This window comes from Spermophilus citellus (assembly GCF_964194105.1).
Source record: "Spermophilus citellus genome assembly, chromosome: X".
Classification (NCBI taxonomy): Eukaryota; Metazoa; Chordata; class Mammalia; order Rodentia; family Sciuridae; genus Spermophilus; species Spermophilus citellus.
In genome coordinates this window covers 47,202,627-47,226,890 of record NC_138190.1, presented here as the reverse complement: position 1 = coordinate 47,226,890, position 24,264 = coordinate 47,202,627, and the positions used below count along the sequence as shown (strand labels likewise).

At 44.1% G+C, this 24,264-nt stretch overlaps 1 protein-coding gene across 4 annotated transcripts in view; it reads right to left on the bottom strand.

Moving 5' to 3' along the window:
* Positions 1–10,354, bottom strand: part of USP51 (ubiquitin specific peptidase 51) — a 33,753-nt gene extending 23,399 nt beyond the window's left edge. For all 4 annotated transcript variants that reach the window (XM_081277174.1, XM_081277173.1, XM_081277175.1 and 1 more), the window contains exon 1: positions 10,189–10,354. The gene's annotated coding sequence lies outside the window, so the exon portion shown is untranslated. The remainder of the gene's footprint in view (positions 1–10,188) is intronic.
* Between the last annotated feature and the right edge of the window lie 13,910 nt (positions 10,355–24,264).

Genomic DNA, 24,264 nt, shown 5'->3' with positions numbered 1-24,264 from the left:
CCCATTGACCTGCACATGCCAGGCAAGCGTGCTACTGCTTGAGCCACATCACCAGGCCTAGTTGCAGTTTCTTGTTAGGTAAGCTCCTTCATGTTAAAGAGCATATATTACCGTAGCTCTCAGCCATAGCAACCACTGGTAAATGTCTATGATGGCCCGACACTGTGCCAGAGCATAGTGAACAGAGCTCAGTCTGTAACCATTGCTGCTTTGCAAAAGGTGGTTACACATCTGTGTAAAGTACCGAAGGTAAAAGTGAACGTTTGGGAAGGACTCAATCATTCAGCGAGAGCCCTTAATGCGCATACACACACACACACACACACACACACACACACACACACACACAAACACACGCACACACATATGGCTTTGTGTTATCGATGCCTTTGCCACGTTATTTCGTTCTAGTAATTCACTTTGCTCTGATTATACAAATGCATTGATCTGCAAGAGAGTGAGGTGGAAAAAGAAAGTTTCCTTCTTCACCATATATACCTAGAGAAGCCCCAGTCTAGGACTATTTTGAAAACCCACTGCTTCACTTGCCCCAGCATGTCTAAAATGGAGCAGGAGTGATTGCTCATCACCTGGGAGATGTACAGTGAAGGTGAAAGAGTTAGACCACTTTGACTCAGTCCCCAGACTGCCCATGGAGTTTGGGTCCCCAAACTCACCCTGGGCTTGGGACTAGCACGTTTCCACTCAACTTGCATAGGATACTTCACCTGCTAGTATTCGGGATTGTAGAAGTGCCTGTGACCCAATCCTGACAGCTGCTGTACAGCTCCCAGCATCAAATGGGCCAGTGATTTCTCAGAGAAGCTCAAGCAGCCTTTACTGAACTCTCTGCAGCAGGGCCAGGGAGAATCTCTGAAAGTGGGGTATACATTCAAGTGTGTGAACTCAAGCACAGTTTAAGATAAAACAGGGTAAAATGTAGTAATAGCCATCTTCAGGGAGGCGGGTGCCCAAAGGCCTTGAGTATTGCTTCTGGGTCAAGGCCTGTGGAACAGGTCCAAGGTGAGTGTGTGCCTCAGAGAGCTCCTCTATAAAATATTCTCCCCTCTAAATCTGGGTCTCTGATTGGCAGCGCCCCCTCTCACCATTCATTTCTTCTCGTGGAGTCAGGCTCATTCTTCTTGGCTCAGATGAGCAGAATGGGTATTCTTTCCTGAGTTGAGCCTGCAGTATCTCCCTGAGACACAGTCCTGTGAAATCCATATCTGGTTCCAGGCTTAACTGCAAGTGAGGCTCCAACTCACCATGATGCTTCTTCTTTGGGATCATAGCAACTGGGGTCCAACCCTGATATTTTTGGAAGGGAATAGGAACATGAGACAATGAAGAGGACACACAGAGGCGCACACACAAGAAAACTTAGGAGAACAAAGAGATCATTGTGTCTTCCTGTGAGTGTGAGTATATGGTGTGTGTGTGTGTGTGTGTGTGTGTGTGTGTGTGTGTGTGTCCACAAATCTTGGTAGTAATGGCCCAAGTTGGTTTCAATATCCACGCGACTTACTTCACTCCTTTGGTCTTTCAACAGGCCTTCAGGTAGTAAGGATGTGCAAAAAAGTCAGTGGAAGGACATTTCTGTGGTTCAGTGGTGTTTCTAAATTCCAGTTGGAGGTAGGCCCATCTTCAGAGGAGGCATCTATTGCAAGCAGGTCAAGATTGCAGAGAGGTGCTGCTACCCAGACTCAGAGTCAGAACACAGCATAGGCAAGGAAGTAGCAGTGCCTTACAGGTGACTGAGGTGGGTACCCAGCCATAGGGACTGTCGTCCTCGTGATCATTACAAGCTGCTGAGGTTCACAGGGTAGGGGCTTTCTATGCTAAGGGGCTGCAAGAATAAGCCTACACTCTGACATTCCAGCAGGTCTGAATCCATGGAGATAAAAAGGCCTTGACAGGCGACCTGTTGGGGCTTTGAGCTTCACCGCCTCTGTGTTTTCTCCGTGGCCTTGGGCAGTCAAGCTCACCTCCTAGTGCAACAGATCTGCCAGTTTTAATGTGGGCATATTGCCGCATGAGATCACTCACATAATGGATTATTTCAAGTATCAAATGTTAGGTGCCACGATGTGCCTGGCACATAATATATGCTCAATTGACATGGAGGCTCCACAAATATTCAGGTGCCTGGCCTCAAGTTGCTGTGTTCAGGGGACACATAATGCCCATCAGACATCTGCCCAATCCAGAACACCCTCATCTGCAACTCCTTGCGCATATTCCAGCCCTCCTCTTTATACCAGGCCCCTGTACCCTCCTGCCTGCTCGAAGTTCCTGCTGCAGGGATCTCTCGGGCACCCCTGTGCTATCCATCTCACTCCTCTACCAGGTTGACTTGAGTACAATGGTCTTACTTCCTCCAGAACTAAACCTTCTCCTGGCTCGCTCTTCACCCCACAACATGCCACCATTTTCATCCCTCCTTTTAAGACTTTTCTGTTCTCATGGATCCCTCTCCTCCCATTCTCCCTTAATCCTCTTCAAAGCAGGTGGTGACACCCAAATCTGCCAAGAAGCTGCTCTTGATGTCTCCAGGGACATCTACCTTGATAAATGCAATGACCTATTCTCACCCCTCCTCATATCTCACTTGACATCAGCATTTTGATCAGAGTAGACTGCCATATCTCTCTGGATACCTGTTTCTTCCCATGGTTCCCAGGAAACTCTGTTTTCTTCCATGCCTCCTTGGTGAGAATGTTTCCATCTCCTCAGCTGGTGTCCCCTCTTCTCCTGGGTCCTGTTATGCTGTGGGGCTCTTTTCCCGATTTCTACCCTTCTCTGTGTACACTCACTCCCTAAGCAGAGTTCAGGTATCCTCATGGCATTTAAGTGCCGTGTGTGTACCTGAAGCATAGATCTCTCAGCCAGACTCTTGACTTGTGTTCTCAGCACCGGGGAGTAGTCAAAGGGATCTTTTCTAAAGGTGTGGGAGATCGTATTCCTCCTCTTTTTTGCCCTTTCTCTCATATTTCACCACAAGGAATCACAGCACAGGAACTGACACAAGTCATGTCAGTCTTGAGAGGTGACAATCCGAGAAGGGTTCCAGGGCACCCTTGGCCAGAATCACAGGAGAGCACTCTGCCACAGGAGGGATCTCTGCCACTTTCCCCGTTTGAAAATGGCGAGACACCTTGGCCAGGCTGTCAGTTGTTGTGGGAGTGAGGGCAGGATCTGACCAGTCATGGACTGGGCCTGCTTTTCACTAGCTGTCCATGGGCTCAGCCGTCCCCTCCTTCCCCTGTGTGAACCCTTTTCCAGTTGGTGGCGAGCATTGCAAGCGTACTGTCCACTTTTCCACAGAAGCCTGTTCTCTCAGCTTCAGTTGGCTCCACAGTGATTATTCTGTGTAATCTTGATTGAGCAGAGACCCTCTTTTGTCCACGTGCCCTCACACAGATTTTTCAAAGAAATTCCATAAGCTCTTTGATGTTTTGAACCATTGTGGCTTGTGAGCCATGAGCCATGGAGTGTGAGCCTGTGTGCAGGACTCAGTCCATCTTCACCCTAATTGCCCTTCTGCATCTCCATCACTACTTCAAAAGCCTTTCCCTCAGAAAAGTGGTATTGCACCTTTATGCCAAAGGAAGGGTTAGAGGGCTCCTGGCCACTACCTACCTCCTAGAGGCCGGTGTTTGCCCAAAGAGAATTCATCTTTCTCTTTCACCATCTGCTCTGCACCTGGTTGCTGAAGCCAAAGACAAAGCCAAATACTGGCCCCAAGGAGGATGTCACTGAAACTGTCCTTTAGTCATAGGCATTTGCCCACGGTTTGCCACTTGGGTTTTATCCAATTTGCTCTGCTTAGGGGATGCCGAAGTCCTGCCCACCCATTGTATCTTCTGGATCCTTATACAGTGCCAGGGTGCAAGGTTACAGGGCCAGAAATATTGTCCCTTGCTTGTTCCACTGTGGGAAAAGCCAGGACCTAGGATTTGAGGACTGATGGGGTGTTCAGGGTGGTTAAGTTTCTGTAATAGGGAAGACACAGCTGTCTTGGAAGGAAATACTCTTTCCACATGTACACCTCTCCAAGGATGCCTGCCTATACACCAACAATAAGTCAGAATAAAGGGGCTTTGACTGCTAATTCCCAAAGTGCATATTCACCTCGTTTTCTCACACCTCCTGACCCCTCCATGATATGATCGTTTTCACTGTGACCCTGGGATTTGGTGGAGTCTGAAAGCATAAGACTTTCCCAAGGCTGGGTGAAGAAGCCACAGGTGTCCTGCTGGTGGTGCCTGTTCTTTTAACACAGCAGTGTGGGCTTCCAACTTGGCTGGCCCTTTGTTCAGGTGCTAGTCTCTCACTACTCACCCAGGTGATCCAAGCATTTTGCTTGAGAGATCTGGCCTAGAGTTTCTGCCTTGGTTTCCTGTGCCTGGTGACAGGCATCTTGCTGTGCGGTGAACAAGTTAGAGATGCTGCATGTAGACAGCCATGCAAGTGTCTGGCATCATTGAGGCTCTCAGCAAATGCCAGCTGCTACTGTCCCTAGCCTTGGAAAGGTTTGTGCTTTCTCTCTCTCTGAATTCCCTGAACAACTGGAGTGTTCTAGGACCCAGCAACTCCACCAGCTTCACAGCCATCCCTGCCACTAAAATTGCAGCTCTCCCACTCACTTCAGGGAAACTCTGCTGGGTTGAGGCCAGTTTAGTTTTCAGATTCCCAGAGCAAAAGACACACAGCTTGGTGTCCCATCTGCACACAGCTGAAAACCCAGGGATTTCATTCAACATCAGGATGAATATTCTCTTTGGCTTCTCTTCCTCACCTCCTTCCAGAATCCCCTTTGCCTGCCCCTCCCTCAGACCTGTCATTCATTTCTCAGCCAACAGGAAATCCCGCCCTCCTCTGCTGTTTACCTAATCAAAAGCTGTTTAACTCTTTGTAGTGCTAATGCAGTGTGCTGGGAAGACTGAACCAACTGGCAACAGGGGAATGAGCCTGCTGCTTTGAAGGCCCCCTCCTGGGGCTAGGGCAGATCACTCATCCTTTGTTTCCCAATCCCCTATGGAGCATCCTGCCTGAGAACTTTTGGATATCTATTTACTTGTTATTTATTTATCTGCCTATTCATTCATTCACTTTTTTGGTGATTGAACCCAGGGGCACTTTACCACTGAGCTACATCCCTAGCCCCCCCCCCCCCCTTTTGGCCCACACTTGCTAATGACCTTTACTTGGCAATTGGACATTTATTCCCACCAGGGCCTAAAAATGCACAGATTCAGACAGGTTTGGGGAGGACATCATGTCTTTCTCTGAGCTAGCTCGTGGTTTCTGTACAATGGGAGGTAATCATACTGACCTGCTAGGAATAATACATGGCATGCCTCTGGCCTAGAAGAGGTGCTCAACACATCTCTGCTCTCCAGGTTCTCCTACTTCCTAGCTGACTTTCCTGGAGCTAAGTGACCTCTGTGCATCCCCTTCTGTAAGATGGGGAGAAGTTTAATTGAGTCTTCCTCACCCTCAAAGGACTGGAGACTGCAGCCCAAAACTCCCTATTCTTTCATTCTGGATTTTTTTTTGGGGGGGGGCTTTCTATTTCTTTATTTTAGGACAGACCCCCTTTTAAGTGCACTGGCAGGCAGAAGCAGAAAGCAGGATGACCTAGAGGAAAGCCCTCTGGAGTTTCAGAGAACAGACTTGGGGTCTTGTCTAGGATCTGAGGTTTGCAGCCTCTCTGTCATTAAGTAGGAACCTGTACCTCAGATTCCCAGCTTGTGAACCTCTGGGGATGCATTGGCAAACTTGGCTCTCCCAGAGCAGGAAATATGCCTTTTCATTTTCTGTGCCCAGGTTCTCTCACACTGCTGAAACACAGAAGGCTCGCACTAGTTTCTTGCTTGCTGGATGAATTTGGAGCTGCTGAGGGTTCAAAGCTACTGCTTTTGTTTGAAGTCTCATGGTTCCAAGAGGCTGATAACTCTGGGTCCCTGAGCTTTTACCCTGCACCCAGTGACTTGAGTTGGTACTCAGCTGGAAGCAGGGCAAGCCTGGAGGTTGCCTGGCTACTCTGTTTTAAGACCACTGCTTTGCTGAGACCCACAAGCCTAGGTTAGGCACCTGACACCTGTGCTCCCCATTGGGGAACTTAGTTCACACACTGTCTAGTTCTTGGTGATAAAAGTTGTAAGCTCTGGAGGTGGTCAGAATTTCCTGGAGTGTTGTCTGCCTGTCGCTGGCGAGAATGGTCAAAGTGACTCCCACAAGCCCAGATTTGGTGTAGGGTGAGGCTGAGGATTCAGAAGCCCCTGTGGTGGAATGGATAAGAGCTTTGAGCTTCCTGAGCTCACCAGGTGAGAGTGCAAAATCTCCTGGGGGTGTGAAGAAACCCCATCCCTGGTGACTTAGTACACCATTGGCTAGCATGACAGGTGTCATTTGGAAATGCTAATCTACCTTACCCCTTGGAGAGATGTGCTTGAGCTCACGTGCTCGCACACACACACACACACATTCTAAACAATGTGGGCACCACACTAAACTGTAGTACCTGAGAGAAATTTAAATTTACCTTTAATAGTTGCCATAGGTTTTCCTCTAAAATCCGAGTAACTCTGCTGTTTTAGAGCTTTTCTCCACATTATTTCAGGTTCATCCTTTTTGTTAGTCATTTTATTATCATTAGTTTAAATTCAGCCATAAGAGCTACCCTTTGAGGCTCTGGTCATTCTCCCCTCTTTCTTTGCCTCATTTCTTATTCTCTGGTTTTCCCTTGACAGACTCTTAACAGTTCAGTGTAAACCTTGTCATTCTTCCAATGTCCCTGCTGCCTCAGTTCCTCTATATTTCCTCTCTCCCATCTCTAGTATTACTTTCACTAATCAGATTGTCATCTTATAAAGAATTTTCTTACAGTCCCTTCATTTTTATTTTTGTAGCATATGGTTGTCTGTTTTTTCCCCTGCAACCACCCCTTCACTCTTTCCCCTCTTTTCATATAATTTAAGCATACTATAATGTCCTCTTCTCCATCCTATTACTAAGGAATGTTCTCATAATGTTCCATATTTTGTGGCACCTCATTCTGAGTCTCTGTGATAGTACTTACCATACTTCCAGTTTACATATTTTTCTCTCATATTATCTGGGCCCCGAGTGCTAAGAGTTATCCACAGAACTTATTCCTCACACAACAGATAGGTGGAAAGTAAATTAACATGGTTTACTGGTTAATAGGCTTTTATTTTTCTCTGTAATCTGTGGTAATTACACATGGAAAACTAAATCATGGAAAATTTCAACCTTACAATAAACACAAAGAATACAGAAGGATATACATAAATGTGTTTGTTTTGTTGTCATTGTTTTCCTTATTTAGGATACATCTATTTTACTTGTAAATCCATTCAAATATTTATAGATCCGTCATTTTAAGTACTATATATTTAATTCATATCAGTATATGATGAAAATTTCTCAGTTTTTAAAGCAGTTACAACACTTATGGCATATCTCTACAACAATAGGAAAACCAATCTTCAAAACTTATGAACACTTAATACTATGATCCATTACAAAAATTACAAAAATCTAATTGACAAACATATACTGTGAACTTCAAGCAAGAGGCAAAACTTAGCAATATTCAAATAATACCTAAATCCTAAAGTTACTCACACAATCCCATACACTAATGCCATACACTGTTTTTTTTTTTCCTTCTCTCCTTTTCTCTTCAAAATTGTTAATACCCATTGATCTGGTGTTCTTACTTCTGATTGCTCTTTGTCACCAAGTGATCATTATGACTTATCCTTTACTAGCTGCAGGACTTGTTGCTGGTATTAGCATTGGAAGTGTCAGAGAAATTGGTATTGGAACTTGCACAAACACCTGCAGGTATTTGAACTCTGGCATGGGTTTGGGCTTGGACATCAGTCAGTGCTTTGGTTTTCATCCTGGTTCTGGCTGCCTCCTGTTTCACAGCTTCGCTATATTGTGATGGCCAATCCCTGGGGTCTCTGTTATAAACTCTGGCTACAAATTGTAAAATTTCCATTTTGCTGTTTTCCCGGTTGGCTTTAGGTCCCCAGAAGAATGCATACTCCAGTGGACTACCATTGTTCACTGGCTTATATTCCAGGTACCCACGCTGTACAAACTCTTGGGTGATTACCTTCTTTAGGTTCCCAAATATTCTGTACTTCTTTTTCAGCTGCACCCCTAACTTTTGCAGAACCTCCCAAATGAGGCTTTCTGTAGCACAGGTGCCCACCATGAAAATGATGCCTAACATCACAGTTAGGAGACCTCTTTTGAAGCTTTTCTCACGTTTGATAGTGCTTGGGGATCTTGAGTTTTTCTGGGTCTTCAACATACCCCAAGCCTTTGAGATTCTTTGTTTCTGAGAGATGTTTGAGGCCTCTGAGTAGCTAAGGATCTCTGAAGAGCTGGGTTCCTCTGGGATTCCAGGGGCCTCTGGAGTACTGGGAGACTCAGATGCAATCAGAGAATTTAAGGTGCTGGGGGATCTGAAGGTGCTTGGATCCTTCAAGGTACTCCAGGCCTTTAACATGCTAGAGGCCTCTGAGGTGCTTAGGGTCTTTAAAGTGGTGGAGGTCTCATGCATGCTTGGAGGTTTTAAGGTGGTAAGGGCCTTTGTGGCAGCCGGGACCTCTGAGATGTCTAGGGTCTTTGAGGCACTCACCATCTCTGTGGTGCTTGGAACACTCAAGGTGCTCAGAGCCTTCAAGGTACTTGGGACCTCAGAAGTGCTGGGGGCCTTAGAGGTGCTTTGAGCCTCAGAGATTCTGGGGTCCTTTAAAGTACTGGAGGTCTCCATGATGTTGGAAGCCTTTAAGTTTCTTGGGGCCTCATACCTGTTCATAGATGTCGATGTATTGGGATCCTCACAGATCCTTAGGCCATTAGAAACTCTTGGGGCCCTCAAGGTGTTGAGATCATTTGAAGCCATCTCAACTTTCAAGGCTCTTGGAATTTCAGAGATGCCTGTAATCTCTGAGGTACTAGGGACACTTGATATATTTAGATGATTAGAAGTACTTTGGTCCCTTGAAGTGCTGAAGCCTGTGTTTGGACCACTGAAATTGCTCGGGGCCTCCCAGTTGCTTGGGTCTTGTGAGGTGTTTGAGGTCTCCAAAGTACTCAGGTCCCAGGAAGGACCTGGAGTCTCTGACATACCCAACCCTTGTGATACACTTGGAATCTCAGAGATACTGGGTCTCCTAGGAGTACTCTGGCCATGAGAAATGCTCCAGTCATGAGAATTATTCCAGCCATGAGAGCTGCTGCAGCCTTGGAAGTTGCCACGACCCCTTGAAGGACTTGGGCCCCAGGAAGTGCCTGGGACCCACATGGTGTTATGAGTCTCAGATGGGCTCTGGACCCGTGGATTACCACGGCCTCTGGGAGCGTTAGGGCCTCGCCAAGTGCTTGCACCTCTCCAGGTACTTGGGCCCCTCCAATTGTTTGGGGCCTGCCAGGTGCTGGGGCCTCTCCAAGGGCTCCGGATCTCTGATGGGTTAGGGCCCCTCCAGGTACTCAGGCCTCGCCGAATGCTCACACCTAGTGAGGCATTGGGATCTTGCCAGGTGCTGGGGTCCTGCCAGGTGGTTGGGTCTAGCCAAGAGGCTGGAGTCCCCCAAGTATTTGGTCTCTGCCAAGCTGTGGGACCCCTCCAGACGGTTGGGCTCCTCCAGGAGGTGCTCAATCCTTGTGAAGAACTCAGTCTCCACAACATGTTAGGATTCCATCCTGTGCCTCTCAAGTTGTTGGGGCAAAATGAATAGGGACTAAGGGTCTCCATGTTGTTTGACATCCCCAAGGTGCTTGGGCCAAGGGAGGCCCTGAAGGTCCTGGAAGCCCCTGGGCCTTGTGAAGACATCAGGCCCTGTATATGGCTGTAGGCACCTCAATTCTCTCCCACAGTGTATGAGTTTTGATGAGGCCCACTATTTTGTCCTTGCAGCTTGTGTCCAGCCCCGTTGGGAATGGGGGATGGAATTCACGCAGGCAAGTCAAGAGATCTGTGCATACAGATCACACCAGACTGGAAAACAGGAGGGAATAGTTTCTGAGGAGCCTCAGAAACTTATCGCTTCAGCTGATACTGCTCCCACTGCTGTCACCGCGGCTTCTATCATTAAGGTACCTACTTTCTCTACAGCAACCTCCGCCCCCTACCTTCCCTACCTCTGCCGTCGCCGATGAGGCCGTCGCCGCTGCTGTCGCCTCTACAGCTGCTGACAATGCTGTTCCTGCCACGGGCAACAAAAATGTCACCGTTAGCCGCTATGTGGTTAACTCCCACGCAGCAGCTTCCAGGCTAACCGCGCCCGCCTCTGGCCCTCCGGACTTCCTTCCCAGAATCCTCCAGTCAGAGAGCTCCCCTTGGATGGCTTCGCCCCGCCCCACTTCCAGCACGTCCGCTGACTCCTGCACCGGAAGTGAGGTGGTCTGCATTGCCAGTTTCCGTGGGCTGGCGGAGTGAATGGGAGGCGGGCATCTGAGAGTGGGAGTGGGGGTAGGGAAAAGCAATTGGGGAGGGGGAGGAGGAGCAAGGGGAAAGGAATGAAGATCATTCTTTGTATTCTATAATTATTACCACTGGGGTCTTGGGAAAGAGTGAGTCTCTATGCCCAATGGAGGCCGGCAGGAGGTGGGGGGCGGGGAATGAAAGGCGCGCGGGACAGAGGTGGGGGTGTATTCTTGGAAGGAATCCGTTGACCTCAGCCCTCCTTTCCTGTTCTGTCTTACGCAGCGCATTCACTCGTTCTCCCTGTTTTCAGAAAGCATTTATACTATACGTATCTAATTAATTATTAGGCTCATCTAGGACCTGGATAATGTTATGGCCGGGCTGGGGATGTGGCTCAAGCGGTAGCGCGCTAGTCTGGCATGCGTGCGGCCCGGGTTCGATCCTCAGCACCACATACGAACAAAGATGTTGTGTCTGCCGAGAACTAAAAAATAAATATTAAAAAAAAAATTCTCTCTCTCTCTCTCTCCTCTTTCACTCTCTCTTTAAAAAAATAAAATAATGTTATGGCCAAAGTGCTGGGCGATGAGAGGAGATGGGAGTGCAAAGCCAGTAGTGTGAAAAAGGTGCAGAGCCTTTGCAGTGTTCTGCGTTCTCAGGGGTTACTAAGAGGATCAGACCTCCATTTGTGCAGCCTCAAGGAGGGGCACCTATCTCCTGGCAGACCACATAGGAAGCAATTAAAATAAGAAGCAAGAGCAAGAGGCATGAAAGTGAGCCTTGAGGCTGTTGCTATGGGGATGGAGACAGGCATTTTGAGGGTGACCACTGAAAGGCTTAGGAGACTATATGGAAATTGGGAATGGGGTGGGGGCAGGGGAGTGCAGGTTGGCTCCAAGGTTTCCAGGCTCCAGTCTCCCTGAGTACCTCATTTATTTTGCTTCTTTCAGAGCACACTCTGAACTTTGCTCACTTGTTTTCTCTGCCTAAATCACCTTCTCTTTCTTCTCCAACTATCTGAATTCCATCTGCCTGCTCAGAGGCATCTTTCTCCCTGAAGCTTATCTTGGTTGGTCTAAAAGGGCATTGAGCCAGTTTTTGCTGCCCTGAGGCAGGCCCTAGAGCTGGCATTTTGTATTTTTTTTTTCTCATGTCATTGCAGATATTAGCTTGCTCAAGTCACTTTACTTCTCTGAGGCTGTTTTCTCACCTGAAAAATGGAGGTAAAGTACTGGCTTCATAGTATTGTATGAATGAAAAGCCTTTTTCCCGTAGCAGGCACAAACATAGCAGGCCTCTCAAGGTGTTGAAGCAGTGTTGAGAATGTGGCATTTAATAAATGCATGTTGAAGGAATACCTGATGGAAAAGTTCTTACATGTGTTCTTAACTGAACTCTTAAAAGGCAAGTGAATGGTTTTTACCTGTTTGGCTGGAAGGGATTAAATGTTTGTTCAACAGAGGCTCAGTTTGTAGTCCCCCTTGGGGAAAGGCCCTGTCTTAGTCTTTGATATTTCTTGGCCTTTATTGGAGTTTGTGAAATAGAATATGGCTGCATCTGGTGAATGAATTCTATGGTAGGGCAATGTGTATCACTGGAGAAGCAGAATTGCCAGCCAAATTGTACCCAGTGAAGTCCAGACATCTGCACTTGTGTAGAAAGCAGGTGCCTCCTGTGGAGAAACAGGCATTGAATTCAGACCTAGGAACATGAGTTTTGACCCATTCTAAATCACTTACATGTACTTTAACCTTGATAAGTTCACTAATATCCCTTCCTTTGATTTTTTTCTGTAGAAACAGAAAAGTCTGATCTCTCTAGCCTTGTCTTCCCGTCTTTTTTTTTTTTTTTAATTTCTCTCTGGAGATACTTTAAATGAAGTGTCTTGCAGTCATGATCTATAGGTGGAAGGGATTCTCATCTTGAGAAACAGGCAGAATGTTATAGGTTCATGTAGGGTAAATCAGAAGACAAACTCCAACAATGAATTTAATATTATGATCTCTTACAAGTGTTTTGCAATGGGCTGGTGCTGTTCTAATTCAATACATTTTCAGGAAAGAACAGATTGAATAAAAAAATGGCCTTCCAGCTAAGGCTAGTGACTCAGTGTGGTTGGGATGGGGAATGAGGGGCAAGGAAAGCCATGTGGGGAAGTATCAGTGTTAAATACTTGGGATCTTCCTAAACCTGGCAGTCATTTCTTCCCATTGACTTGGATCCCTGCTTCATAGATGAACTGAACAATATAGCCAAGCCCCAAACCTGAGAGGGCCTGATTTTTTTACATGTCCATGTATCCTCCACACCTCTAGTAGTGCTCTTGATTCCACTGCATTCTACAGTGCCTTTTGGATTAAGGGTTAATGACAATCAGCTAAGGGGTACTCACTGACTCTCTGATCTATATTGGCCTATGTTAACAACAAGGCTATGGAGGCCTCAATTGAAGAGGAGACAGAGATTCTGGAGGACATTATAAGTCTTCTACTTCAGTTTGAACAGTAATTGAGTGAGTAAAAAACTCTCAGTATTTAGTCCCTCATGTCTGCAACTTCCCAGGTGAAAAACCCAGTGGGTTGTGGGGAAATAATTCTGTATTTTCATTCAATAATTATATGGATGAGGCAGAACATGGTGTCATTTGAGCCCTACTCTTTTGTTTCCTTGTGTTCTCTCCTAACTTATCATTTTCATATCTGGAAAGGTTGTTGATAAGAGATTTTTCCATGTGTTGGAAGAAGTCCTATAAAGAAGAAGGATAAGATCCTAGCCTAACACAAGGGAAAGTGGCCATGTCCACTCAGGAAACTGGCATGGAGGGGTGTGGTCAACAAATGATTGCTAAACAGCATATACTGTTTGTACTCAAATACCCAGACAGTGGCATACTACAGGCTCCACTTGATTCAGGCTGAACTTTGTCTTTTATAATGAGTGAGATCAGAATATGATGGGCATAGAAGTCTTCAAGGAGTCAAATAGCACACACCAACCACTCTGGTTCTCCTCTCCATTATTTTTTTTTTTTGAAGTTTGAAGTTATATGTGCCTAGAGTACTGAAAATTATCTTTTTTTGGTTCTAATTAGTTATATGTGACAGTAGAATGCATTTTGACACATCATACATAAACAGAATATAACTTCTCATACTTCTGGTTGTCCATGATATAGAATCACACTGGTCATATAATCATATATACACAGAGGATAATAATGTATATTATTGTAATGAATAATAATAATTCTTTAAAATTTCTTCTCAACTCTGGTAGGATTTTATGGGAATTCAGTGTTATAAGCTCATTCTCTAACTGAATTTTTGTAACCAGAACCTATAAGACCTCCTTTTGGGTAAGCCTACCAGTTTGTGGCAGTGAAGCAAGTACTTCTTCAGGGCATAGAGCACTCTTGTATCAACTCCCCATTTACCACAACCTTTGCACTCATTGTGAGTTTACTTAGATTACTGGAAAAAGTGAGTCTAGCCCCATCTACTTTACCTAGTTTGGGGACTTCTCACATTTCTAATCCATTGATGATTCCTATGAATTGTTTGCAGTGCAGGTATTGACTTTTTTTTTTTTACAATTTCCACAATTTGGGGGCTTGCAAGGAAGTTTATAGTGTGTGCATTCCTATGATTATGAAGCAAAAAGGATTACATTTGTTTTTAGGGTGGAATATTTTTATTATGAATTAATCTCAAACATACAGACAAGGAAAAAGATTAATATATATTCCCATGTGAACAATGCCTAGCTATATCAAAACTAAAATTAGATCCTACTTATGTAAGTCTTTATGCTGAATTTAACACATGAAATGAATAAAAAGTATAGTAGAAAATTACTCTGCTATTGTTTTATCCATGTATCCTCCATCAAAACAAGGCAGGCTTGATTTATCCTAGATTTTCTTCCTTTCTTCTATAAAATAGGTAACAATTACATGATCTATTATCTGGAGTTGAGGCACCAATGGGAATTATTTATGGTGATGAAGTCATCCCTACCATACTCACAATTAATTATATCTCATGGACCATAATACTAGTGTCAGAATTCTCTTCCTCCTGCTGTCTCTATCAGGATAGTTCTTTTAATCTTCCTTCTTGATTTGGCTGCTGAGAACTTATTCCTCCTCTTGTATCTTTTCCAGTTGAGAGCATGTAGACACTTATCACTGTTCATTTCTTACTGTGACTTCCTCTGCCTATGATAAGTAGGTTATTCATATTTTGATACTTGCTGTTGTAGAATAAATGTCATCATCTTTCATTTAGGAAAGTCTTTTAGAGCTTCATAAGGCTGTGTATTTTTTTTTCTTTCACAGTTTTTTGATGATCAGCTGGGTAAAATTTACTCATATGTAAGGACTTGTTTGTGATAGAACTATAAATGCCCTCGTTGTCTAGCGTGTCCTTAATATTGGTCTTGGTGATGATGGTATCATTACTCTTGAACTACTGGTCTTTATGGTGCCAGATGAAGCTGGTATAGTGGCCATTGCACAAGGTAATTAGTTCCTTGGTAATTAGTCATTACAAACAAGGAATACTTATTATTGTTGTTTTATATATTAGTCTACAGCTGCAGCTATCTGTTCATCTTACTCTTTTTTACTTAAGGCCATATATGGTATCATATCCAGTTCCAGAAGAAAGGAGTTGTAGGTAGTGGTTTTGTGCCTCTGTTTGATCAGGTGTTCAAATGAGATCAAAACAGGCCACGGTGGGTAATTTATTCATTGTGAGGAATATGCATTTGATTTTGGTCATGCTTCTGAGGTACTCAGGCCTTGTGAATCTTCACAGGTAATCTGTGAACATAGTTCTGATTGGTATATGTCTTTCCTTGTTTGAGATGCTCTTCTTTCCAGGGATCCTGAGTAGGATCAGCCAGATCAGGATCAGGGAGGAAAAGCTAGATAAGCACATGGGCCAGGGTTGTAGCTCAGTGGTAGATCACTTACCTAGCCCATTGTGAGGCACTGGGTTCAATCCTCAGCACCACATAAAATAAATTAAAAAATGTTTTGTGACCATCTATAACTAAAAACATTTTTTAAAAAAAACCCAGATAAGCACGATCTGATGTCCCAGAATGTGATGGCAACATTTTGATAGGTTTAAAGGGTGACATCAGACTGCAGGCCAACTGTGAATATTTGGTTTATAATGCAGTTAAAGTGGTTGAAATTATTAGTTGCCTTCTCAACATAATCACATTTTCAATGCCTGTGCAGCCAAAATAAGGAATTGTAGGCAGTCTGTTGCCTCTTCTCTGCTAAATGATGAACATGTATCCATATCAGGTGCAGTAACTTATAGGGAATGTGAGGAAATGGGTTTCCAAAATACAACTCCCAAAAGACTGAAGACATCTCACAGACCAAACTCAACTCTGATTTTAACATTTCATATATGTGCCTCTGAGAGGGAAGAATATCTCTCAGTATTGGAGTGTAGGTAAGATCTGGACAGTGCACTTCAGAAAGCATGTGTTGCCAAGATTTATTGGTCCTTTTAAGCCTATAATGGAATTTGAGGGGAGTTTTTTCCTGTTTGGGTTATGCCTTAGCAATTCTAGTTCCTGTCTAGTTGGTTACCAGGAGGAATCTTCTTGCCAAGGTTTGAAGCTGTACATTTTTGGTGAGAAATCCCCACTGGCGTTGAGGTTTGGAATTTCTAAGTTTTCCATTTGCTCTTTTCTTACAATATGCTCAAATGTCTTGAGAAGTGCAGAGCTCCATCAAACTCTTGCAGTAAAAGACTTGTTAAATTACAGAACAGCTTCTAGCAGCATAATGTCTTGTCCCTAACATGATACCAGCTCCCTATTAAAATGCCTGCCTAAAAAAGCTTAAGGCTGCTAGAATATACTATTTTTTTCTAGCCAACACCAGGTAATAAGGCCCCTGACCTACTTTTCTTAGTGCATATACCAAAAGAGGCTTATATTTTTGAATATGTGTATCTTACTACTCAGAAATGTCTTTCTCAAGGACCTGAGAGCCATTCCCTTGAAATGCAATAATCAGGAAGGATAAAGCCTCCTGTCCCAGTGTCCATGGAAGAACAGAACCCAGCTAGCAATCTCAGCTGGTCTTATGACATATATGCTGGTGAGCCCCCTGTACTTTTTCACTTCTATTAAGTCTACTGAGCCCCTGCTCTCCCGCTTTCCTCATTCTACCTTTAGAACTCCCAAATTACTTCTATGTAATTCGGAATGAAGCTTAGCTATTTCTGTACTGTCAGTATTTACTGAATAAAATCTGTTTTCACTGTTTTAACTACTGTCCAATTGTGTTTATCAAGTAATCTTTATCATGTATATAATCATGAAACATAAAACCTAAAGTAACTTTATTATAGAAGTCCACAGCTAAGTGGTACTGTTTCAACATATTCATTAACATATTTCTCTGTAAAGCAGGTGTTTTAGTCAGCTTTTTTGTTGCTGAGACTAAAAGACCTGATAAGAACAACTTAAGAGGAAAAGTATATCTGCTCATGATTTCAGAGGTTCAGTGCATGGTTGGCAGACTCCATAGCTCTGGGCTGAGGTGAGGCAGAATATCATGGTTAGCAGAAAAAAGTAGCTCAGAACATGGCAAGCAGGAAGCACAGACAGAGCTCTGCTTACCAGGGACAAAATAGATTTTTCTAAAGGCAAACCCCCCAGTGAACTACTTCCTCCATCCACACACTACCTGCCTACAGTTACCACCCAGTTAATCCATATGAGTGGATTAATCCCTTATTAGGTTACAGCTCTCATAATCTAAACCAAAGCAGCAGGCAAAAAAGACACATGAAAAGCAAGAGTAGACTCTGTTCATATACTGTAACACCCATGACAGATGCCCAACTTTGTCTTGCTTTTTCTGCTTTCTTGAGTTTCTGCTTCATATAAAGCATAATTCCTACCTCTAGTTATAAACTGTTCATGTGGGAATAGCCCAGAGGACCCATAGCAAACTCTACATGTAAGAATCTGTCTAAAGGCCTTGCCAGTATGCAAAACCTGTCAGGGATCTTGTACATAACCTGAACAGGGGAACTGAACAAAAAAGGACAGGGTGGTGCTAACAGAAGTGCAGTGTAAAGGGAGGAAATCCACTAACTCTAGACTCAGGATTATAATTCCAAAGACCAATCTAGCCTTTAACAATGCAGCTATCTTTTATGCCTCCTTATTCTGATGGTTTGAATGTGGCAAAATTGGATCCAATCAACCAGTATATCCCACCATGTCCTAGAGGAAAGTTGCTCAGAATTGATATTAATGGTGAATGGAATGACCTTGGCAAGAAACTCTAGCAAACGTACACTACAGCTATAAAGGCTTAGAGGATTCCCCTGGGTCTCCTCAGGTCTGACTCCTTTGTGGAAGTCAGGACACCCTCTGCCCTACTTCAGGTGCTAAAGCTTCTAGACAAGGCAGAATTACTCCCTGGCACTTGTATAGAGGAGGGAAGCCCAGGGCAAGAGAGTTTTCTGCTTTACTCAGTCCTTGAAGCCTCTGTAAATCAAGTCATTAAGCTATTTCTGGTACTTCTTTGCTACTATGTTCCCATCCTCCTACACCCTAATTCCAGCACTAAACAAATCTTGAAGCCCCAACACCCTCACTCCACCACCCAACAATATCCCTGGATCCTTTATTTACTTAAAGGTCTAGGTTAACTTGGGCTCCAATTATTCCTTAGCCAGCCATCTCTTCTGACCTATCCATTAGGTATAGTCACAAGGGAGATACTCCTGGCCTAGTTTCCATAGCAAAAAAAAAAAAAAAAAAAAAAAAAAAAAAAAAAAAAAAACAAAAACAAAAAAAAAAACAAACAACAACAAAAATATTCACTGGTGCCCAGTGGGTTAAAGGTTTAGAGGAATGGCAACTTTTTGGTATGAATTCCTAAGGGACCAATAAGAGTCTAATTTCAGGGAAATTGGAGATAGGGATATTATCTTGGAGTGTAGGAGAGAGGAAACATAAACAAGGGCATCAGGCTCAGACTTGAGCCAAGGAACTTAGTAGCTCTGTGAGCTCAGATAAAACACCTATGTTCTCTGAGTCTTAATTATGTAATCTGTTACAATGATTTCAATTGTATATCAGTTTTCAACTGATTGGTGTAAAAGCAATACTCATTCAGTAAAAATCATACTTTAAATTTTGAATTTTGATCTTTTGCTGGGCTAGAAATATATAATACAATATTTCCTTGAGAGGCTGGGCGGTGGCAGCAGCAGCAGCAGCAGCAGCAGCAGCAAATCTCAGCTCACAGTCAGCCATTAAATCACAAACAGACAATACATAATGGTGTACTGTGTTGTTAAGCTGTGATGGTCAGTAGACAAAATATATTGAGCATGCTTTCAAATTACAATTTTTTCACACTATAATAGGTTTATTGTAGCATAAACCCAGTAAGTTGATGAAAAAATCTTTATAGCAAAAAATCTTTATGGCAAGCTTCAACTTTCATACCCCTCTTTCTTAATCCCCACCTTTAAACCAGTAGATAGCACAATGTCTGATACACAGAACACAGGAAAAGAAAACATTTTCCTTCAAAGCTATCTCAAAGTTGTGACCCAGTTCACCTGATGATCCATTGTAGGCACTTCATGTACAGGAACATGCACTCAGTAAATAAAGATCAATCCTTTTAAATGTACTACGGTGCTGGGTACTCTGTGGTATGAGAAACACAGAGAACAACAATGTGTCCTCAGAAAGGTTATAGCCCAGGATGATTTTCCTTCATTTTGACAAAAACAGAATCCAAGGCCACAATCCCCAGGAAAGCTGCAATCTCCAGGGCCCATGACCAATCACAAGATTATTACTATTTATTAGTGAAAACATTTGATGTTATATTAATCTCCCTTGGACAGTCATGCACCTTCCCTCTAAATCTCAGAATTAGGATTCTACTCCCCTAGGCTTAGAAGTAGGATCTAATAGATGCCTCCTCACAATGGATATCAGTGGTTTTAGAAAGTTCAACAGATTCATTCATGTATTTGAATTTTCTGAGTGAGCACAGTCTAATGTTCTCTTGGAGAGAATAATCATAACTATTTAACTCCCTCACACTGAGTATAGTTTTAGAGGTTGAAATAAGAGCCAGTCTTCTTTCAGAGGAATTTGTTATTAGGAACATTTGTCTGAGAGACAAGAGAGAAGTGTGCTTATAATTTTCCATTATTATCAGTGGTGATGTATACAACCTACACATCATCTTTGAGGTTGAATGCTCTAATAAGAGCTGATTTGACCTGCTAGCAGTTGTTACCATAAACTCACAGAAATTTGGCAAAATATAGTTTCCAACTTGGAGATACTTAGATTCTGTCCTTAGTCTGTTTGTGCTATATTAGTCAGCTTTTCATTACTGTGAACAAAACACCTGACAAGAACAACTTAAAAGAAGAAAAGTTTATTTTATCTCACAGTTTCAGAGTTTCAGCCAACACCATTGCTCTGGGCCCACAGTGAATCAGAACATCATGGCATAGAAGCACTGCTCCTCTCATGGTGGCCAGGAAGCGGAGTGGGGTGAGAAGCACAGGGAAGATGAACCCTTCCAGGGAATACCTCCAGTGACTTGACACCTCCGGCCATCCCCCATCTGCTTATATTTACCAACCAGTTAAGTCTATTCAAACTATGATGGAATGATTAGGTTATAGCTCTTACAACCCAATCATTTCACCTCAGAGCATTCCTGCGTTAACACAGGATCATTGTGGGGCACCTCATACCCAAATCATGACAACTGCTACAAAAAGTACCACAGATGAGGCAATCGATAAGGAACAGAAATTTCCTTCTCACATTTTCAGAGGTTGGGAGGTCCAAGAACAAAGTGCCGCCAGGTTTGGTGTCTGGTAAGGGCTGCTGTTTCCACGATGGTGCTTCAGAGGCTGCTTCTTCCAGAGGGGGGAATACTGTATCTTTTTTTTTTTTTTGGTACCAGGGATTGAACCCAGGGTGCTTGACTACTGAAAAACATCCCAAGCCCTTTTTTTGTACTGAGTTGCGAAGTGCCTTGCTAATATGCTGAGACTGGCTTTGAACTCATGATCCTCCTGCCTCAGCCTCCTGAGTTACTAGGATTACAGCAGTGCATCACTGTGCCCAGCAGAATGCTGTATCTTTACATGAAAAGGACAGAAAATCAAAAGGAGACCTGGCTAGGTCCTTTCATCGACTTATTAAGGCAATAATCCAAGCTCAAGAGCTGAGCTTCCATGCCATTATCATTTTTCAAAGGCTATACCTCTTAATATTGTTGCACTAGAGATTAAGTTGGAGACTATTAATTGTGGGGGACACATTCAGACCATAGCAGCTCCCAACTCAGCTGGTGTTGCTGTAGGTGCTGGAAAGATCACTGCAATTCTCATGGTTCTAAGTGACATCACCTCATACAGTGTGAATAGAAGGCTTACAATTTTCAGGCTAGATTTTTTTTAACTTCTCTCAACATGCACACTCTGTTTAAAAAACACCATGACAAGAAGCTTCAAGACATGCTATGATCTCTGCAAAATGTGGTGATTATTCCATATGTTGCCTTCCTCTGAAGTTTTCAAGGAGGTTTAGTGAAAAGGAGAGGGGGAGGTGGTGGAGATATTGATTATGAGACTCCAACATCTAGGAAATTGGACCTCACTGCATATCTTAGAACTAGGGTTTAAACAACATAAACAGGAGGTAGAAGATCACACATAACCAAAACTCCAGTGAGGTGAAAACAGGCAGAAATGGAATCACTAATAGGTGCTCAGGGGTCAATGAGGTAGACAGGTTTACAGATAGGAAATGGCCTGCCTACCTATTGGTCGGTGGAAGCATGTCAAAGGGGAATATGTGGTCTTTACTGGTCTCAATTAGCACCACGTATATTTCTGGTCTCCTTCAATCTTTGGAATTATTCTATATAGTGTGTGTGTGTGTGTGTGTGTGTGTGTGTGTGTGTGTGTGTGTGTTACTGGCAAAATTTGAAAGGGAGAAAAGAGAGCACAGTGGCCCTGAGAGTCTCAGGGATTCTACCTCCATTGAAAACTACCCAGTCATCACCAGAATGACTGGTGATGCTTCACACAGAACAACGTTGCTAATTCTGACCCACTTTTTCACAGTACAGCCCAGAGAGAACTAAAACATGGAGAAGAAGCAGGGCCACAGGAGAGCAAATTGACACCAGGTCACCCCCAGAATCTGCCCTGGTCGGAAAACCTCCATGCATCCAGTGTCCCTCCAGCTTCTCCACTACTTTACAGCTAGCCCCAGAGATACACTCTCAAGACAGGCTTCTCATAATTCACACATAAGGAGGGGATCGTCTCTCAGAACACAGAGTCAATACCCAAGCAGGGCCCTTACATTGAGGAAGGGAAAGGTGCATCCCCCAGATTGGAGCCCATCCCAATTTCCTTAACCTTCCTAATCTTGCCCCTTTACAGCAGAGGGAGACCTACATGAAGAGGCCACCAACAAAGAAGGAATGTGTCCTGTGGAAGAGCAGCCCCTAAACACCTCCAAATCACAATCATATAGAAGCACATGAAGAAGGAAAAAGTGGAATTACGGAGTGAATTATAAAGAAAAATGTTTTTGTTTTTCGCATAGGTGAGAGCATTTGCTTAGCCACAGCTGGGAAAAAACAAGTATTGCTCATTTCTGGGTTAGCAAACTTACAAGGAAATATTGACTTGGCTTTTGGCTGGCTGCTGAACCCGTGGCTTGGATCCTAGCTTCTCTGAGATTGCCTTACTTCTTTTAATACAGACAGGCAGTGCACAGTTTATAAGGACTTAGGTCTTCTGAGCCCCCATTTGGTCATGGGTAAGGTGAGAACCATGAGAAATCCAGCCTCTCCTAATTCATTTATGCAGGACATGGAAAAGGAGCACTGCTTACTGTGACACTAGGAATGCAAAACCAGGAACAAAGAAAATAAGCCAGAGTCTCTCACTGAGGGAAAGGACATGAAGATGAACATTAGCTAACAAACATACAAGGGCACTTGCAATCCTCAGCCTAATGTAGGTGAAGTGGGATTGCAAATGTGCTTCAAATGTTTTGTGAAAGCAGTTGTAGTGACCAGATACACCACTTCAGTCAGCCCAGAGCCTATCATTACCAAACAAACTTCTTCTTCACCAATAATGGTGACGTGGGAAAATGTGTCACACTGGCACGATGCATTATTTTTGCCAAAATTGGAATGAATGTGTCTGGGTGGTTTACGCCTTTCTGAATGTCACTAGTTCCACAAATTGGCCTGCCTCTGAATCTCATGGTGGACTCAGTAAAACAGATTGGAAGTGCCCTGTCCAGAGTTTCTCATTCCTTGCTGACACTTTGACAACTGACGCCTATGCTTGGGAATGGGGACTGCACTTTCAGAATCTCTGATGTGGGTTCATGTAAAATAAAACAAGCAAAAGAAAAAAAAAACAAAACACCAAACAAACAGATAAACAAAACAGGACAAGATAAGCAGACCTGAGTAGCAGGGGCCATTTCTGATGGAACTGATCCCAGAATGATTTCCATCTCAGCTGCTCTCATAGATTTCCATGTGCAGCAGGTCCTGGGGTATGTTGGTGGTGAAGGGTGGCATAGAAAGAGCAAGATCAGGAAAAAAATGTGCTTCTGTGCTCTTGGGGCCCTGGGACCTTTAAAATCGGCTCTCTGAAACCCCACTCAGGCTTCTTTTTCCCACCTGGGCCTCTTCCCCTCAGTGACCTCACTTTCCTGAGGCCAGCATCCCAAAAGGCAGACTGAAGCCACTGCCTGGCTATGACTAGAGCCACAGGGGGAAGGGCTGTCAACTGGCATTCAGTCTTCAGGGACTCACACTGTATGTCCAATCTCCTCCAAGGACCTGGACTCCCTCCTGCTTTCCCTTCATTGACACCAAATCCAGTGATATACCCTGCAGGCCAGCCTTCTGGGATCTCACACAATAGGAGCAGATGGGGCTCTCAGAACATGAGGCTCCACCCAGGCAGGATCCCAAGCAAGTGATGACCTTTTGTCACTAAAACCCATGCTGCTGGAAATATACTGGTGCAACTTTATGTCCCATAGTTTTGTGTCTATTGGTGGGACAAACCCCTGGACATCTGTGCAAAAGGCATTCCTGGAGTCTACTGTGTGCCAGGCTGGAAGTGATGAGCCTAGACTGCTCCCTGTCATCAAGAAGCTCAGAGACCAGCAGGGCACACAGACAGATCACCAGCTGATTCAGTCTGGAGTGCATGGGGCTCCAGTGGGGAATGAAAGGGTACTTCCAGGGAGAAACATTGCCCAACAAATTGAAGTAATGCCCATCGATTCATTTCTGACTGGAGGCCACTGTACCTCATGTGTAGTACCAGGCATCAGATTTGACATGACAGGATGCTCAGTGAACACTGGGGGAAGAAGCAAATAGACCTTCAGTTCTGACACTGAGACTGCAATGCCAGGCAGGGCCCTGGGACTGTTTTCCCACTGTGTCTTCAGACTTGCTGTGTGAATTTGGGCCAATCAAGTCTCTTTCTGGCCTTTCTTCCTATATCAATGACATGGAAGGTACCTAAGTTGTGAGAGGTTAGGTTGGTGGATAAGGGTGTGGGATGTGGGCCAAACAATGGTTTGCATCCTGAATGCCCACCCCTGGCTCTGTGAGCTCCAACAGGTGACCTAAACGCACTCTGTCTTGGATTACTGCTGTGTAAAATGAGGCTGATCATAACAACAACCCCTAGGTCTGTCCA